Source organism: Schistocerca gregaria, chromosome 5 (assembly GCF_023897955.1).
Source record: "Schistocerca gregaria isolate iqSchGreg1 chromosome 5, iqSchGreg1.2, whole genome shotgun sequence".
In the NCBI taxonomy this organism is placed as follows: domain Eukaryota; kingdom Metazoa; phylum Arthropoda; class Insecta; order Orthoptera; family Acrididae; genus Schistocerca; species Schistocerca gregaria.
Window position 1 is genome coordinate 184,509,026 of NC_064924.1, and position 20,864 is coordinate 184,529,889.

The 20,864-nt window shown below is 41.0% G+C and overlaps 1 pseudogene; it reads right to left on the reverse strand.

Moving 5' to 3' along the window:
- Window positions 1-9,197: 9,197 nt before the first annotated feature.
- Window positions 9,198-9,315, reverse strand: LOC126274568 (5S ribosomal RNA; annotated as a pseudogene).
- Window positions 9,316-20,864: the final 11,549 nt, after the last annotated feature.

Sequence of the window (20,864 nt, forward strand, 5' to 3'; positions counted from 1 at the left end):
TAATATAAATGTCATCTCAACTGCTACTGATACGAAGCCGTTGGGATCCAGCACGGCGTTCCGTATTACCCTCCTGAACCCACCGATTCCACATTCTGCTAACAGCCATTGGATCTCGACCAAAGATAAACCGCATTCGGGATAGGTTACAATCCGACCTTTATGAAAGTCGGTAACGTGATGGTACGCATTTCTCCTCCTTACACGAGGCATCACAACAACGTTTCACCAGGCAACGCCGGTCAACTGCTGTTTGTGTATGAGAAATCGGTTGTAAACTTTCCTCATGTCAGCACATTGTAGGTGTCGCCACCGGCGCCAGCCTTGTGTGAATGCTCTGAAAAGCTAATCATTTGCATATCACAGCATCTTCTTCCTGTCGGTTACATTTCTCGTCTGTAGAACGCCATCTTCGTGGTGTAGCAATTTTAATGGCCAGTGGTGTAATTACACTCGTCCTCTAAATATGAGGTTGGACGAACGCTAATTAAGCACCCAGACAGACAGATAGGCGAACCCAGTTTTATAGCTTCCGTAACCATGGTAGTGTCTGTGCTATTTGGTAGCTTTCCAAATTATTTCTAATCATTACTAAGATAGTGAAATATTCATAAATATTTTTCCTAGTACGCAGCTTGTAAACTGGACTCGGAACTTTTGCCAGTTACAAATTTAATTACATTGTGGCAGAAGGGCTTACAGCGATTTTTTCGACAATTCTTATAGGCTACATAGCGGGTAAATTAACCAATGGCAATAATTGTATCATGACAATGACTTGGATAATCACTAATAATTTGGCATGTTCTCTTGCGATACATGACGTATTATTTACGACGTAAGAAAAGGTAGTATGCTATGGCTGTACGATGGCCTAACATGAAGCACAATTACTCTATTCTTGTACTCATATAGTACCACAAACACTGGAGCGCCAAAGGAACTGGTATAGGTATGCATATTGAAATGCAGAGACATTCAACCAGTCAGAATACGATGCTGCAGCAGGCAACGCCTACATAAGACAAATGTCTGGTACAGTTGTTAGATCCGTTACTGCTGCTACAATAGCAGGATATCAAGATTTAAGTGAGTTCGAACGTGGTGTTATAGTCTGCCCACGAGCGATGGGACATAGCATCTCCGAGGTAGCAATTCATGAATGAACAGTGAATATCAGGAATCCGGTTGTACATCAAACATCCGACATCGCTGCGGCAGAGAAAAGATCCTGTAACAACGGGAGCAACGACGACTGAAGAGAGTCGTTCAACGTGACAGAGGTGGAAAGCTTCCTCAAATTGCTGCAGATTTCAGTGCTGGGCCATCAACAAGTGTCAGCGTGCGAACCATTCAACGAAACATCATCGATATGAGCTTTCGGAGCCGAAGGCCCACTCGTGTACTCTTGATAACTTCACGACACAAAGCTTTACGCCTCGCCTGCGCTCGTCAACACCGACGTTGAACTGTCGATGACTGGAAACGTACTGCCTGGGTGGACAAGTCGCGTTTCAAATTCTATCGACTGGATGGAGATGTACGGGTTTGGAGATAACCTCATGAATCCATGGACCCTGCATATCAGCAGGTGACTGTTCAAGCTGGTGGAGGCTGTGTAATAGTGTGGGGCATAAGCAGTTGAATGGCTATGGGACCCCTGATACGTCAAGATACTATTCTGACAGGTGACATGTACGTAAGCATCTTGTCTGATCACCAGTATCCATTCACGTCAATTGCGCATTCCGACGGACTCGGGCAATTCCAGCAGGACAATGTAACACCCCACACGTCCGTAATTGCTACAGAGTGGCTCTAGAAACACTCTTTTGAGTTTAAACACTTCCGCTAGCCACCAGACTCCCTAGACATGACTATTATTAAGCATGTATGGGATGCCTTGCAACATGCTGTTCAAGCGAGATCTCCACCCCGTCGCACTCTTACGGATCTATAGACAGCCATGCAGGATTCATGGTGTCAGTTTCCTTCAGAACTACTTCAGACATAAATCGAGTCCATGCCACGTCGTGTTGCGGCATTTCTGGGAGCTCGCGGGGGCCCTATAGATATAAGGCAAGTGTACCATTTCCTTTGGCTCTCCAGTGTACATATGACTTGGTATAACAAAATACTTAGATGTGATAATGAAAATTCCTGAAAAACAATATAACTACGGAACTACTTTGGTGGCTTTGCGACCTATTAGCTATTAGTTTTGCTCTTCAACAGTAAGGTATGTGGTGATCTGAAAGCAAATCGTACGAAAGGATGTAGCTACTAACACGTATCGTCGGTCTTAATAAACACTTGATGTCCACTGCTAGATCTGACATGGAACCATGACAGCTGAAAAATATTACAGAATGAGCAGTATAATGGATTACCAGTACTCATTAAAAATTACTTTAAAGATTAGAAACTATTTACTCGATAATATAGCAGTATAATGGATTACCAGTACTCATTAAAAATTACTTTAATGATTAGAAACTATTTACTCGATAATATAGCTTTAACTACATTTTAAATTTAGTCTTGCGGAGATGTCATGTGTCTTTATAGTTGAGTAATGCACACAATTCTGTGACCTACTCAGATTTTACCTCCCTTCACAAATGAAATGATCGTATGCTGTTGATGGCTCCCTAGGGCAAGTATTTCTTATTGACGCCACTTCGGCGGCTTGCGTGGCGGTGCTGATGAACTGATGACGAGGACAACACAACAACCACTCCCCGAGCGAAGAAAATCTGCGTGCGGGGCGGGAATTGAAAACAGGACACCAAGGTCTAGAGGCAGCAGCACTAACCGCTAGACTAAGAGTTACGGGCTCTTAACAAATGGTGGTTTCTAATTTCACCTTGACTGCGGTGCATAATTGAGGTTTATGTGAACTATACGATTCTGACTAATGATGCATGCAAGGTACGAATATGTGTAGACATCAAATGGTGAACAATGTAAGCTGCTTGAATACGCTTCTAGAAGAACAATTTTACATAAATTCGACTAATTATTATAACGATTCTGTTGTGAGACGGAAACATTTGCTTCAGGTTGGTTTTATGCGATTACCTTTTAAAATCATTTCTGACTTCATTCTTCTCCTTGGGCACTATCGATGATGTTGTTCTCTTTTATCAAAGAAGATGCTCTGGTCTGAACAATAATTTAACAAGAACAACGTAAACTGTTTAGTGACATATGAGCTTTTAATCTACCCTCTAACTGATTTCACTGGAACGTGTTCCCTCTTTGTGTGATTGCTTAATTACGAAGCTGCTATTAAAGTTTTTGAAATTAGTTCTGTTCAGTAATTAAACTCGTACAACCTCCGTAGACGATATCTTAATTTCCGCAACTACGTTTACAATTTTGGAAGAACAGCTTTTCTCTTGCAGTTATTAACTACATGGACAACTGCGGCTGGAAATAAGAAGAGGACGAACATGAAGGAAGTTGAACTGGGTTAAGTTTCTAGAATTTCTTAAGAGGGAAAATATACGCCGAAGCTCTCATCCAAATGAGAAATATTGATGTCTGGGCTTCAATAACTTTTGTGGTTTTATGTAAGATGATGTTCTGTTACCTGTGAAAGTTTCAAAATGAAACGCATTAGACATATACTTCCTGCCCATCTAACGTTTAGTTTACACATTCCATAATGTTCGAAATCATGGATGCCGATTTTTAGAAGTTTTGTCGGTGACATTCATCCACTATGTTTATGTACCATTTCGGGACATCATGCCTCAAACTCCAGACAAACAACATATAAGAGCCCAAACTGAATATTGGTTATTCATTTTCTGTATTATCCTTGTACAATACTTCCAGAGAAACCAAATACACCACTAACTAATGGCCAGCTACGGGATGCATCTTGAGGATTTTATGGTGACACTTTTGCGGTTAGTACCAGTTAACCTGAGTTGCGTTAATTAAAATATAACAGGCGTTTTAATTAGCATAATTAAAAGCACAAGGCTGCTAGGCTGCATCATGTATACTCCAGTGAGAAGTCTTACGAACGATAACATGAATAATATTACTTATTATTGCGACTGAAGTTCGCTTAAGCAAATTTCAAATCTAATTTTTCATCACATCAGACCCGAACAGCAACCGAACTGTTGTTAGTAGTTTTAATATCGACTGTTACATCCCCATTGCTAAAGAAGTAATTACATCAGGACCATGTTAATATGTTTTGGGACTTTTAAGTTATTCAGAGGGATATAACGCTTGAAATAGCTCGAAATAGTGATTCCTTTTACACAGAAAAATGTCACGAATGAAAGTGCAACATTCATAATATTCCTCACTTAAAGCTATAAAAGGAACTTCAAACAGATAGTTATTCTGCTTTACAAGAATTGATACAAATATTGGAGTAAAACCACGTTAGCCGTGAATTTGATTAAAAACAAGAAAATTTTAATTTGAAAATATATTGCGAACTGACTTTAATTTGGGTATGAGAGACATCACGTAATGCTTTAATTTCATAATTGGAAAATATTTGATTGTTTACCTTCTTGTTAGAATACTGAAAAATTCACACAGCCATCTCTTGAAAAGTACTGAACTATTAATAAATATAAAAAATAGAATAAGCCAAGAAAAACGGTTTTATTCTCACCCAGTTGCAGAAATTTTTGAGCATAAAAGTTGAGTGAAGCTTTCTGTAGATTTGAAAAGGGTTTTCCACCATACAGCGAAAGACTTCGCATTTTCTCAACGCTATATCTTTGGGACTGCGTTCAGATGAAGTTTGAAATATATTCTACGAATATTCCTCAAACGATTGAGCAGAAGAAACCATTGCAGTTTCGTACATCAATTGATCGCAAGATAAATATTCGAATATTAGATGCACGTCTGAAAATGTATCAGCTAATCGTCACCATGACTAGCAATTGAAAAAGACCTCATCTATAATCATCATCGCTGTAGTAACTCTTTCACTGGCTCATCTCAATACCAAACGAAGCAAGAAACAGGGCAGGCCTGCCTCCTACACAGAAATTCAGGAACAGAAAGGCGGAAACCTATTTGAAACTATATCGCCTCGTGTTTTCAGGCCCGCGAGCGTTTACCATTGGCTTATGGCCCGGACGGACCATCAAAGATACGAAATGCATCAGCGGAGACACGTAGAAATAGCTCAAAGAGCCTATCTCGACTAAAAAAAGTTGATCATAATATAAACATTTAAAGGACTACAAGATAAACTCACGATTTAAGAAAATCAAAGAAAGAAAAAATGAATTGTGGACAAAAAGTGGACGTAGTTAAGGAAATTAAAAGAAATGTGCAAGTGTATTTGAAGAGAAGTGTTTTTCATATAAGTTACCCATAATTTGTTTTGTTTTTCAGCAGTGCTGCCTAGGTATTTGAATGGTATCGCAATTTGAGATAAAAATTCGGAGCACGTAGATAGTGGTAAATCACTGTGCAGTGGATTTGAAGGGAAACGGTATCACGTGTGTTCAGCTGAAAGGAGAAGGGAAAATCATCAACTTGCATTACAAAGTCAGGAACAAAAGTGTCTTTGAGCGCATGCTCAACATAATAATTTTCTCTCGTTCCCATCAACGTTCGTAAGACTTCTCACTGGAGTATACATGGTGCAAACTAGCAGCCTTGTGCTTTTATTTATGTTAATTAAAACGTCTGTTATATTGTAATTAACGCAACTCCAGGTGAACTGTTACTAACCGCAAAACGTGTCACCATAAAATCCCCAAGATGCATCCCGTAGCTGCCCATTAGTTAGTGGCGTATTTCGTTTCTCAGCGTGATACTTCGTTCAGGTATTCCTCTTCCTGCCGAAAAGATTCCCCCCCCCCCCCCTTCCCCCTTCCAAGGGTACCTTGTGCAGACGTAATAAATACCCTCGCAAATTGATGTTTTACACTTGTCAATGCTGTACATAATTTGCTGTTTCTAAAAAATTTTCTGTAACGAAGATTGCATGAATATTATTTTCGGGAACCGATTTGACAGACTTTTCTGTCATCTTCTGGTCATAAAAATTCGTGTTACAAAACATTACATTTTTTGTTTGAACCTTATATTAATGGATAAAATGTAGCACGTTATGCAAAGATTTGTCAGAAGTAAAACATTCACAATCAAAAAGCACATTGTGCACAAGGTCGTGCCCTTATATGTAGCGTACACAGATGATTAAGTCCTAAAAGTCACAATAGAAGCTAAAATTCACACTAGCACATCTGTTTACGTCAGATTGATATGTTCCATTGACTATTCACCTCAGACTGCGTATATGGTACAACTCAATACATACACAGACGTGGCCATGTGCACAAGAAGCTTTTTGATTGTAAACGTTTTATTTCTGACACACCTTTGGCATGAAGTTCTGTCTTACAATGAACACGTTTTGTAACAAACATTTTTTAAGACTAGAGGATGTCGGCAAGTCAGAAACCGGTAGCCGAAAGTATTTATGTGTACTCGGCTTTAGAAAGCTTTTTACCAGGTAAAACAGGTGATGCATTCTAATTTCTCAGCATGAGAGAATTCAATATTTTGGAGGGAGGAGGATGAATATTTGAAAACTGAACAGCCTACGTCCACAATCAGAACATTCTGCGAGTAGGCCATGTTACACTAACGAACCAAAACATTATTACCACTGACCACCGCTACAATGAAGGCTGCCTAGTAAGGAAAGTACAAGGGTTATTCGAAAAGTATGGAACGATCGGTCGCGAAATGGAAAATACAGTGAAAATCTGTTGAAACTTTTCTTAGATATGTTGGGCACTGTGCCTAGTACGCCCGTCGATCAAACATCATGTCGCTCTTTTCAGTTCTGAGCTCACAGTGAGAACGTAAAGATGGCTAGAAATTAGCGTCTCCCACCAAGTATGAGGGCCTGGCGAAATATTTCGTCTGAAGCTATGCAATCCACACAACATAACTGTCATGCAATTCGTTCTACATGGCAATTCTTGGCAGCACTCTGTAGGGGCAATGGAGATGCTCCGGCAGCGTTTTCGATGGGGAGTGTTTGATCATCCACAATACAGCCCGTAATTGGCTACCCCTTAGGTTCATCTATGCTCAAATGAACCGCTGGCTATGAAGACAATATTTTGACAGGCAACCAGCTGCTGTGCAGAGTAGAAAGTTGTCGAAAAGCACTGGCAGATGTTTTCTATAACGAGGGAATTGAAAATTTGGTAGAACGCTACGACAGAGAGCGGCGACTGTGTAGAGTAGTAGCTGGAAGGTGTAGCTAACCGCTGCAAATAAAACAGTTTTGATTTTTACTGTAGTTTCCATTGTGTGGTTACGTCGTACGATTAGAAAACAATGCATTTTAATTGTCTTAGAAATCAAGGTAGTCTCCAGCGATGTGTAAAAATAATGTCACACTTTATACTATGAAATGGAAATTATTTAACTATAGCCTCATATGTCGACTGAATTAATTAGCCCATACTTCAAGGAACTTGTCAGTTATAACAACGAGGTGGTATGTGCTAACAATTTCCAGGCAAGTCGTCGCCTGCTCCGTCTGACTGTTACCTCTTTCACGGCTGCGTACAGACTGTCTTCTCGTTCCCGCTGGCGCTACAGGTAACGCGCCAAAAGCCCAAGGTATCTTTTACGCTTCCCGCAGTAACTTCCGGACAGTACAAAAGCACTCCATCTCTTACGTAACACTTATCCTAGACATTGTCCCTAAGCGAAATGTGGTTATGTATGTCGACCATGGACAGGGTAGCCGCCATTACTACCCGCCACACCAAACCCTTACAGCAAACGAGTTAAGAACAGTACAATTAGAATCGTAGAAGTGTGAAGCATTAATTCAAAATTAACTATTTTTCAATAATTACTGTTTTAAAACATAAAATTTGGTTCATGCTGTTACTTATTCCTATTCATTCAGCTATACAGGGTCGTTCCCTGGTGTTTGATTACTCCGAGTAAAACTGTTATTAAAACATTTGAAGCTCTTTATGCAGTACCTACAAGCACTAATTTTCATCTTTGAATAAATATAGGAAAATAATTGTTGTGAACTAATTTTTAAATTGAAAGTGAGTAAATAAGTTTTGAGTAATATACAGACAAAATTCTGATTTGGCCCATTATAAGTGGTTCTGAAAGCGTGAAAGATAAAATTCTTTCAGTTATAAATGAAATTAGTAAAGTACAAAAAGTTATGAAAAGAAAATTGCTTATGTGGCTCAGTAACATTGACATAGGGTTGCATATAAATACTGAATGACGGTAAAGAGTGACCACACCCTCTCTACATTTGGCTTCTGACATACAAGATATAAACAGAGACTCTTAATAAATTTAAATGTATCTATTATGCTATTTAATATTTAATTTATTGGTTATACCAAATGCGAATGTAGAGGTCCCTTTTGGGCAAATTTTTTTGGCACATGGTAATAATTAAAAATTCGTGGTCTGTATCAAAACTATCATAGGTATGTATGTTGGTGTAGTAGCAAAAAGATTCCTATGTCTTTCACAGAACTGCAACCTCAAAGTTGTATTTATTTGTGAAGTTATGGTTCAAATGGTTTAAATGGCATTGAGCACTATGGGACTTAACATCTGTGGTCATCAGTCCCCTAGAACTCAGAACTACGTAACCCTAACTAACCTAAGGACAGCAGACACATCCATGCCCGAGGCAGGATTCGAACCTGCGACCGCAGCGGTCACGCGGTTCCAGACGGAAGCGCCTAGAACCGCACGGCCACACCGTTGAGCGTGAAGTTATGTCAGGGAACAGCAGAAACATATAAGAATATGATACTTTTAACGTAGAAGTCAACAATGACTGGGAAGATTATTAGAAAAATTCTTGAAGAGCCACACTCAGCTCGTGGCACTAAGCAGTCATCTCCCTCCTACATACAAATTTTTTCTTATTCCTCAAATTTGATTGCTTAAATAAATGTATATAAGTGTAGCAGCAGTATTAAACAGGTAAAATCTCTTTTTTTTATTTTTCTTCACAATCACCAATCGACCGCCATGTCATCCTCCATGGAGAATGCGGATAGGAAGGGCGTAGGGTCAGCACACCGCTCTCCCGGTCGTTTTGATGGTATTCTTGCCCGAAGCCGCTACTATTCGGTCGAGTAGCTTCTCAATTGGCATCACGAGGCTGAGTGCACCCCGAAAACTTGCAACAGCGCATGGCTTCCTGGATGGTCACCCATCCAAGTGCCGACCACGTCCGACAGCGCTTAACTTCGGTGATCTCACGGGAACCGGTGTAGCCACTGCGGCAAAGCCTTTGCCGCAGGAAGGTCCTAAATACGGTATTATTCCATTTTTACCGTGTTTCTTTCTAACAGCTAGAAAACTCTCGGGAAAAGGAACTAATAGATTTCCATATTCATTAGTCATACATCACGGTCAAATGTTATAAAAGGGATAACATTATACTATATGGAGAATTCCCCACGTAATAGTGTTATACTTGGCTTTTTCATTAGCAAGAATGTATGTTCTGTTGAAGAATAGTATTAGACATGCTCCAGTCAACTCCTCACGTCGCCACAATAGCCACACTTGACGATATCGTGGTGTCTGTGCTAGCCTGGCCAGAGGCACACCTAGTGTCAATTCTGCTGCAAGTAGACGCTTCGCAGTTGTCCCTAATGACACAGGAGATGCAACATGTGCCCGTATTTCGTCACCTGGATAATGTTCATTCGGTCACCGCTGCTCAAGATCTTGCTGTGTGTCTGTACTACGCCGACGTCCAACACCTGGTCTACAGGTTTGGGAATGTTCGACAGACCACTGAAGCAGTGACAAGTCACCGATACATTTTGTCCAAGATGTGCAGCAATCCGTAGATACGTTCATTAAGCTTTTCGAAGGTCCACAATGCGACACGATTCAGGCCGTTGAAGCTGTTCAGCAGGAGTGCGGATTCGTCGGTGGGGCATGGTTGTATCCTAGAAGGATTACTGTAATCACTCATCAGTTCTAAACTTGGCACAGTTACTACCTTTACTACCTGCAGCGTCGAAGCAGAAATTGGACGGACAGGCCTCCTGAGGGCCATCTGAACGCCGATGACCGTGGCAAACTAATCACTAACAGTACAACTCCTTAGTATGCACGTGTCACGGCTTGCGCCGATGAATCCAGACATTGAAGATGTTGCATTTTTTTCAGGCAGTATACAGGGTGGTCGGAAATTCCCGTTACAAACTTCTAGGACATGTAGAGGGTAGTGAGTTCATAACATTTTGAATAGGAGCCCATGTCCGGAAACGTATCGTTCCCGTTGTACGACAGTTTCAATGCAGATGATTATCTCATCCACACCCACGTGAGGAATGTACTTAGGCGTGACTCAGTACAATTGTTGCACTCCATTTAAAAAGAATACTGACTCGTTCCGTTACTACATACGCATTTGCATTACAGCTCACATCTTATGGTTTACATTAGTCGACAACAACAAGAACCCAGCATCTACGGTGCCAGCCGCAACGTACCGATGCATTAGAACAGCGGCTCGATGTGGCGACTGCCAACGTTGTTACACCCATTGTACCTTCGAACCATGTTCTGGTATACTCTCTACATCCCATCAGGTGTCTCTTCATTGTCTTGTGCAGCGGCCAGAGCTCGTGCCAGCAGATCTTCCTCTGTCTCTACAGGTGTCTCATAAATTAGGCCCTTCATACGACCCCACAAGAAGTGGTCCATACTGGTTAACCCCGGCGATCGTGGCGGCCACGTTGCTGGAACACCACGGCATATCCATCTTTCACCATACCGTCTGTTTAGATGTCTCCAGACAGATAGTGAAAAGTGAGGTGGTGCTCCATCATGCTGAAACAACGTTTTCAATGGCACAGGTTCTAAGAACGGGTCCATTACGTGTCGTAGGAAGACAAAGTATGCAGGACCCATTAGCCTGGATGGAAGGAGGTATGGTCCAATCACATGACTGTACAGAATACCTGCCCACACGTAAATTCCAAATCTGTCTTGAAATCCCTGAACATGCGTGGCTTGAGGGTTTTCGTCCGCCAAGACATGGCTATTTCGAGCATTCAGAACACAATCCCTTGTAAACTTACATTCACCTGTGAAGAGAACTCGACGTGGAAACAGGGCCGCGTCGATGCAAAGGTGCAGGAACCATGTGCAGAAGGCGACGCGTTGTGGAAAGTCTGCTGGACCCATAGCCTGTACCCTTTGGAAGTGCTACGGAAGTAATAGTTGCTCATGCAGGACGTCCAAGACGGTACTGTGACTAACAACCATTGCACGCTCAGATGTTCGCGAACTCGTTGGCGGGCTACCTTCAATGCGACGCAGTACAACTTCTTCAAATTCGGGAGTGCGGCGTCGCCGTGGAGCACCACAGTCCTGCCTCCTCACGGTGAAGGACCCGTTTCTCGTAGCCGTTGTGTAACTTGGGCAAACAGTTTGTGCGATGGAGTGTCACGGTGTGGAAAACGTTCGTGATACAGCCGACTAGCAGCTCTTCCGTTACCTCGAGCTTCGCCATACACAAGGAGCATGTCTGTGTATTCCACAAACGTGTACTGCACCATGTTTCCTCTATCGGTGATGCACAGGTATTGACTCGGTCTGACAGCAAAGAGGACAATAAGTGACATCTGGGGATCGTTTGATATAGTACATGTCATCGTGTGTACTCTGTTGCATATCAGGACAGGGAACTCTGAGGCGTTTGTCTTGCCATAAGCAGACGTTGAAGAGGTACACGACTGAATTGCAAGTGTCGTAGAAGGGAAACGATACGATTCCACACATGATGGGTTCCTATTCAAAATGTTCTGTACTCACTATCCTATACATAGCCAAGAAGTTTGTAATGGGAAGTTCCGACCATCCTGTATAATGCTGGTGAAGGCTCAAGTGCTTTAGAGCACACCTTTCAGCGCTCATTGCCGAGTAAGGGCGCGTCAGAATGGCCTTACGTGTTCCCATGTTGACCTAGCGACATCGTTCCTTATCACCACAGTGGGAACAGAGTAATCGTAACTGGAAAGTGCATCAATTCAAACACATTGCCTAGTTGGATGACTCAAGTTTGTTGTTACACCAGCTCGATGGTCGTGAACGGAAACGTGGTTATCCAGGCAAACGCGCGCTCGAAATACGCAGCGCGTCCTTTTCGTCTTTTTTTCTTCTGCATACGCCAGTGGTGACCGCATTATCCTGTGGGACTGGGCTTGCATGAGATCTGTGGTAGTAATGGAAGGTACCATGACCGTTATGGACTAGTGAGCACTACTGCGGGCAACTCGCATCGCTCCATGCTTCATGTCTTTGCTGACGGCTACCACCATAACTGTCCCCGTCACGTAATAATCGAGCCGCGATGCTTCGACGAGCACGATAGTGAACGTACGTTGATGTCTTGGCCACCAGATTCACCTGATCTGAACCCGGAGGTTTAGATCTGGCACGCCTTCGGGCGCCAGCTTCGTGCGTCCGTAATCCACCAGCCGTAATTTATTGCAATTACGTGACCTGCGTGTAGGTCACGTGCCATATACCACCGGAAACTAACCTAAGATTTATCGGATACACGGAACACATAAACGCTGATGTATTGTGTTTCAGAGATAGACCAACGGGTACTCGTATTGATGTAATTTTATAAATATGGTGAAGGAAGCAGTCTTTTATTACAAACAATTTTACGTGACTAGTTTGCAAATTGATTTTTTCTCGGGCAGAACATGTAAACTCAAGAGAGCGTTAAATAAGTAATACAACACATTTTTTTCTTAAAGTAGATTGGTGTTGTTCAGGAATCCAATATACCATATTATTTCCCACTCTTATAGTTACAAAACCCTATTTTTGAAAGTAATATCCAATCAGTGCGACGCCCTTATGCCACCTTACCGGGAGAGCCTTAATGCCCGCATAATACCACTCTACTGGTCGATGTCAGAACCAGTGTCTTGCTGCATCAGTAGCATTCCCACACTGCACGTAATGCTTCCTGTGGAAAGCACATTACAGAAAACGGATGAAAGATGGAAGATGAGAGATGGCGGGTTGTAGGATGGATGAGGAAGAACATTGCAATGCATTTTGTGAACACTACCAACACAGCAATCTGGTTGTGCAGCGAGGTGTTTTATTGTGATCCATCGATCACCTCTAATAAGAGTGTCCGCACACTCCAGCATTGCAGGAGTCACAGCTGTGCTTAGCGGGCCGAAAGGTGGGAGATTGGACATGTCCACGCGACCGTGTTACGGTGACACTCCTCTCGCCTAACGACTCAGTGTGCTTTTGTTCACTGTCAGGTCTCCGTAAACATTCTGCAAGCGTCTATGAATATCTGTGAAAGTCTGCTTTTCCGTCAAAAGATGCTCTATGACAGCTTCCTGCTTGGAACATACCTTCGTTACAAACAAAATTCAAGAAAGGCTACGTGTAGCGCCGCCACCTAGCGGATTTTCCTGAAATTATGGGGACTGAAGCGGGAATACTTCACGAAGTCCCACAGCAAATTCCACATATTTTCAACAGAAATAGGCCAAGAAAAAAATGTGTCGCATTATTTACTGTAAGCCCCTCGTAGTGACGGAAACAGGTGAGAGAAAAGGCTGGACACATAGCAAAAGAAAAGAAAAGAAAAAAAAAAGCTTAGGTCCTATTGCAGGACTAGAAGAACGCCATAAAATTTAACCAGGGCACTACCTTCATTTACTTTGGCGTTGTGTAATGCAGCAGAAAATACGAAGCAGTATATCAGAGAGAGAAGCTCAGATAGCAAATAAAAATTTTCAAGTCACATGTATTTAAAAACTGTTTTATTAGTAGGTCTAAAAAAGCTAAAACTACACCATTCGCGTGCGTGACTAAACGCTTCATAGGGTCAGGAAGGTTGGCCATATCAGGAGAGAATGTAGAAAAACTAAGAAAAACGCTGCGGAAAGTCTGTGGGCCTTTGAGATAGGAATAGCCTAGGGGAATAAGAAACAAAAATGAATCACTTGAACTTATAAAAGGGATAGATATAGCGAAATGTATCAAATGACGGAGATTACGTTTGTTAAGGCAGTTGGAGATGGCGATAGATGCCAGAGCTCGCAAGAGAACATTAAGAGGACGATTATAGTCTACCACAGGGAAGGAACGGTTAACATAACAGGTCGACAGTACACTGCCAAAATCCAAGAATCGAACCGAAAAAAAGTAAGCAGATATTCCTTGTAAAATCGTTGAGAAGGGCTGAGGACCATCATGGATGGTAGAGCGTAGGAAGAAGATAAGGTAGAAGAAGGAGAAGAAGAAGTGAAGAAAAATAATATCAGGAAAAGAGAATTGAGAGGTTATCCAGATGGTTGGAGCCGAGTGTGTCGCGCCTGTCAACTCGGTGGTGGATCTGGGCTGAGCGCTGTCGCCTGCCGTATACCGGCCGATGGCCCAGTGATGTACTTGCTCGCTGCCTCACTTAGCCACAGAGTGTGGTTCCGACAGGGCGGGCCGTGTGAGGCTGCGGTTGACTTGATTGCCCCTGTAGCAGCGTGTCCTTTGGTTTATGTATGAGCGCCCCTGGAATATGTATGAGGCGAGTGATGCCTCCAACCTGCTTAACCGAGGCGTTTGGTTGCTTGAAAACTACTCTACAGCTCCACAGGTGCTGACTGCCTACTTCTGCAGACTACGACTGTAAACTGTCCAAGAGAGAATGGCAAGGTGATTATGTGGAATTTAGCTCAGTCCCACTCCGAGATGGTTCATTTTCGAGAGAGCAGTTTTCGACTGATAGTGAGCGCAAATCAACGTCCGGCTGTCGTCTATCAGTTCTGTGGACATCTTAACGTCACTGGAACTGTCTTCTTGCTGGCGCCAGCAGTTGACTCTCAACAAGTCCCTTTTGTTAGATACAATTTATTGCAGCACAGATGCAGAACTTTTACGAAAATGTGATCCTACAAAGTCAGAGATAATACAAAAAGTTTGATCAATGGGGAAAATAATACTGTCATGAAGGGATTTACATGTAAAATGCTTATTTCGTGAGATATTTGGCCTGGTCACTATCAGTGGACCACCATGTAGATGTTCGCTTGGTACTATCGTGTTGCGCAGGCCACAAATGCAAGGTAGTGTGTTGTTGTTGTTGTTGTTGTGGTCTTCAGTCCTGAGACTGGTTTGATGCAGCTCTCCATGCTACTCTATCCTGTACAAGCTTCTTCATCTCCCAGTACCTACTGCAACCTACATCCTTCTGAATCTGCTTCGTGTGCTCATCTCTTGGTCTCCCTCTACGATTTTTACCCTCCACGCTGCCCTCCAGTACTAAATTGGTGATCCCTTGATGCTTCACAACATGTCCTATGAACCGGTCCGTTCTTCTAGTCAAGTTGTGCCAGACACTTCTCTTCTCCCCAATCCTATTCAACACCTCCTCATTAGTTATGTGATCTACCCATCTAATCTTCAGCATTCTTCTGTAGCACCACATTTCGAAAGCTTCTATTCTATTCTTGTCTAAACTATTTATCGTCCATGTTTCACTACCATACATGGCTAAACTCCATACAAAGACTTTCAGAAACGACTTCCTGACACTTAAATCTATACTCGATGTTAACAAATTTCTCTTCTTCAGAAACTATTTCCTTCCCATTGCCAGTCTACATTTTATATCCTCTCTACTTCGACCATCATCAGTTATTTTGCTCCCCAAATAGCAAAACTCCTTTACTACTTGAAGTGTCTCATTTCCTAATCTAATACCCTCAGCATCTCCTGACTTAACTCGACTACATTCCATTATCCTCGTTTTGCTTTTATTGATGTTCATCTTATTTTCTCCTTTCAAGACACTATCCATTCCATTCAACTGCTCTTCCAAGTCCTTTGCTGTCTCTGACAGAATTACAATGTCATCGGCGAACCTCAAAGTTTTTATTTCTTCTCCGAATTTTTCTTTTGTTTCCTTTAGTGCTTGCTCAGTATACAGATTGAATAACATTGGGGAGAGGCTACAACCCTGTCTCACTCCCTCCCCAACCACTGCTTCCCTTTCATTCCTCTCAACTCTTATAGCTGCCATTGGTAGTGTATAAATATTCAAATTGCCAGTAGTGGAATTTACATTTCGTAAATATATAGTGTTTGGTGATGAATGATTGGGAATTGGAAACCTGGGGTAGAAGCGGATCGAAGCGTCTGAGATATGATGCAACAGACGAATGTTGAACGTCAGGTTGAATGATAAGGAATGAGGAGGCTATCCGCAAAATCGGCGAAGAAAGTGACCTGTGGTAAACACTGACAAGAAACTGTATTGGATGACTGGACACGTGTTAAGGCATCAGGGAACAATCTCCACCTTGCTAGAGGGAACAGCAGCGAGTGAAAACTGGAAGGGAGGATATAGATTGGAATATATCCCACAAATAACTGAAGATGCTGGGTGCAAGAGCTACTATAAAATGAGGATGGCGCAGGAGAAGAACTCATGCCTGGCTGCATAAAACCATTAGTTGTGTATGGGCGTTAATAACCTCGCTGTTGAGCGCCCTATTTATACCGCCACCACCACCATCATACCAATCAGAAGACGGACGACTTAAAAAATATGCTGGGTAGGTAGTGGTGAAAATTCACATTTTTGGTTTTACTGAATACTTAAAAAGCAAGCAGCAGTGTTGTATCAATTTCACATGTGCCTGAACACTTCCTGTATCCTTAAATAACGTAACTATCCGGTGAACATTCCGGACACTTGGATGATGTCATCCAGGATACCGAGCAGCATACATAGTAAACGCCCGTTGGGCATTTTGATAACAATAGCCACACATCAACACATATCGACATTTCCCGCAATTGGTAAACGGTCCATTTTAACACGGGTAATGTATCACGAAGCAAATGCCGTCCGCACCGGCGTAATGTTACGTGATACAACGTACTTATACGTTTGTGACTATTACAGCGCAATATATCTCAAAGCAAAAAAAAGAGGTCTAACTAAAACAATCATATTTATTTACGTACTACAAGAATATGTAATAAAAATGAGGATTCCTGTTTTTAAAAAAACGCAGTTGATATCCATTTGACCAATGCCAGCGCCATCTAGGGGGCCAACCATAGCGCTATCTGGTTTCCCCCTTCAAGCTAGACGAGTTTCGATCTTTGTAGTTTTTTCGTTTGACGCTTATTTCGTGAGATATTTGGCCCGGTCACGATCAATTGACCACCCTGTATATATGACTTGTAAACACGTTTTGCTAGCCTGTGTGGGCATTGCTGGTACTCTAGCCAATGGTTCAGGCAGCCATTAGTAAATCATTTACTGTCTTACGTTCTTTGAGAACATCTGACAGCTAATCATGCGGCTCTCATCAGGTAGCTCATCGATTTACAAGCAGCTAAAGATGGGACAGCAGCAGTGTCACAGGAAGAATGTGACACATAATCAGCACCAGAAAAAGCCTGGAGGGTGAAAATAAGAAGTGAGAAAGAAACATTAGGAGAAAGTCCTTTGGGTTTATCCAATATGGTCTGGAGTTTTGATACTGTAAACTAAATTAAGATATTGATAATAAAAAATTTTATTATATAAATGGAGGCTCCACTCAAGAAGCTCAATAATGCAAGCAGTTCTAATCTGTTTAAGAAATTAGAGAGCTACACGCAAATGTTTTGTATAATATTACTGGATATGAATGTTTGAATATCAGATATGGAGAAAAAATTTGTATGGAGCTTAATAACGAGTTTAAGATTATTGTACCAGAAAGATATTTGAAATTAATAACTAATTGGATTTTTCAGTTTTTTGAAGATGAGCAAGTTAAATTGAGATACAATGGACTGAAGAAACTGAAAATTCCAATAATGAATTTTATGATTTGGAATTTTTGGTTTAATTAAATTTTTTACTATTGTAACTCCTATTCACTGGCGTCATTTTTTATCGCCAAAGTGCGCTCAGCATTCCCACTTACTACTGATGAAATATAAAAATATTAAAAATAAAAAAATAAAAAATATAAAATTAATCATTTCATTGCTCACAGAAAATTAGGCTCACAAAAAAGCTCCTGAGTGCACCCAATGAGCCCACTTGCTACTACTTTTGTAAATTTAACTTAGTTAATTCCACATTTTAAATTAATACAATGGAAATGTTTTGTCACTGTAGTAGCATAAGAGGAATTATGAGTACTGCAAAATAATAACCGAGATGTTGAGTACAAGAAGACGAAAGGTTCGTTTTATCCATAGGATATTATGCTATAGCGAATGTTGTGGAACTGTAGAAATGCCTCATTTTTGTGTTACTTCTCACCTCCCTTACTTTGTATTTATAATTGTTCTTGGATTGTATGAGAAGTAGCACTTCATTAATTATATTTTTTAATCTGCTACTTATAATTATCTCTTAAATACTTCAGTGAACAATTTAATGAATAATTCTATTCTTCAGTAGAAAACAGTGTGTTAAATTATTCGTTAGTTTTTCTAGTAAGTCAAGAATCTAAGCTGATAGGGTTTTACACATAAAACATGGTGGCAACAGGCTAAGAATATCCAGCACATTTCTCGAAATTTTATGAAACCATCAACTGATGAGCAAGTTATAAATATGATTAGTGATGTTTTTCCTAAGGAGCGCAGTTGATTATATGTGTATCACCCAATACTGTTATTAACAACTCTTGAAACATCGCTGTACAATGAGAATGATCAATGTTTTTAATTTTTATAGCCATTTCCTGCAGGCTGAAAGCTCTGTCCACACATCACTCATTTGGTTACTGAAAACCAATTTCATAACTAAGGATTGAGTGTTTGTAAGAGTACTTTGTAGGTGTAGTCTTGGCTAATATGTCAAGAAATATGGTAGAGTTGTTTGGAAAGGTTGTTAGTTTTAAATTGGGAGAACAGAATATCTCGAGAACGACTCATCGTGCGAAAGAAATGTTCTAAGTGAAAAGTTGGTATTGTTAAAGGGAACATCTATCTGTGCTACAACTGGCCACCATCTAACGTCGCCTTGTGCGTGACTGTGTCCAATTTTGTATTTTAAAATGGGAACCCCACATTTCTTGCATATTCGGACTCTGCGACAAACAAATGCGTACGATTTACTCAAGCCATTGTTTCCCATTCGTTGTAGATGGCGTTGTAATCGACAAATATGAAACGTGCACGTTTTTGCATTCAAGAAGATACATATTTGAAAATACATTTGATTTACGATGTACTTGTAAACATTTTTGTTCTTACGGCTTGCACTGCTGTTCAAACGTAATTTGAATGTTGCAAACAGGATTATACAGTATGAATAACAGGGCTAGACGTAGTTGTTTCTGGCAGGTATGCTACTTGTATGGTAATATAGCTTTCTGTTCGCTATAGGGTTGATTGTGCTGCGTTGTCAAACCACCGAGATGCTTGATTTCGGTGCAGCCCTCAAACACCATCGTCAGGGTGTGTGTTTCCTTCCAAATGCCGACCTCCGGCTGCTACGTGGCTACCGGCTGAAGACAAACCACAAACATTGTAAGAAGGTAAAACGTACATGAAGTGATAGTGACAGGTGCACATGCCACGGATACTCATCGCAATCAAGCGACCCAATGGAAACAGAAAACTATTACATGCACGTCGTTGCTCTTGGATCACGCTGAATGTAGTTTCTAACCAGACGTTGATACGACTAACCAAACCATACTGTACTGTCCAATCAAATTTGTAATACAAAATGAAACACGTTTACTGTTACCAGTCACCGTTTTATTTATTTCCACGACGCGTTTCAAAGGTTTAAATTTCCATTATCGGGTGGATTTACATTAGTTAGTATGACGTTTGTGTGGGTGTTACGATTTTTTGGAGTAACTTGTGGTGCTGCCTAGTGGAGAAACAAGACACTATTTCAGAACATGGTTTTGGATTTCTTCTGACAAAAAATTAAACTGATATCTAATGGTAAAAATAAAATAAGTATACTAGAATACCTCCAGTGGTCACAGGTTCCTTTCGCTGTCGTAACACATCACATGTATATTGTCAAATTTGTAAACAAATAGGCATCTGGAATCTGTTGGGTGCAGGGTTCGTATAGCAGAAGAGAAGACATAATCGCAAAGTGCAAAAAACTAACATCATAACAATGTTATTACAGAATAATTGTTTAAAGCAATTGGAAGTGTTTGTTTTGAGGTGTCGAATATATGTGTGTGTACTTCAGGTGGCATATAAATCCAATTTTGACAAGTTAAAACGGCTTAACTTTCGTACTCGTTTATACAATCAGGTGAAATGTTAAAATGGCTTAAACTTCATACTTGTTAATAACAACCAGGTGACATGTTACAGACTTGAAGTACAATAGTCATACTGGCTACAGCAGTAAAATCATAGATAGATGACAGTATTTGATTGGGATTAATAGACAGATGTGAGAGGCTGGAGGCAGAAGGAGAGGTAGAGAGAGAGAAAATGTGTGTGTGCGAGAGAGAGAGAGAGAGAGAGAGAGAGAGAGAGAGAGAGAGAGAGAGAGAGAGAGATAGTGGAAAGAGTGATATTAAAATTTAGCAAACATTTACATGGCAAGGGGTCTTAAGAATACATGTTACATATATTAGCTGCCTAAAGGTTGGGGTAATACATTGGTTAATGCTATAAAATATGCAGATAGATATACAGTTTGTGCCAGTACTTGATATACATACAATTTCAAGGTGACAAGGGGTACAAGCTGTTGGTGTTATGAATTATCTGTAAATGAGGTCAATCTCTTGTACTCTTGGCGGCTGTCAATATTTATGGTAAATATTAAGGTGTCTGTGTGT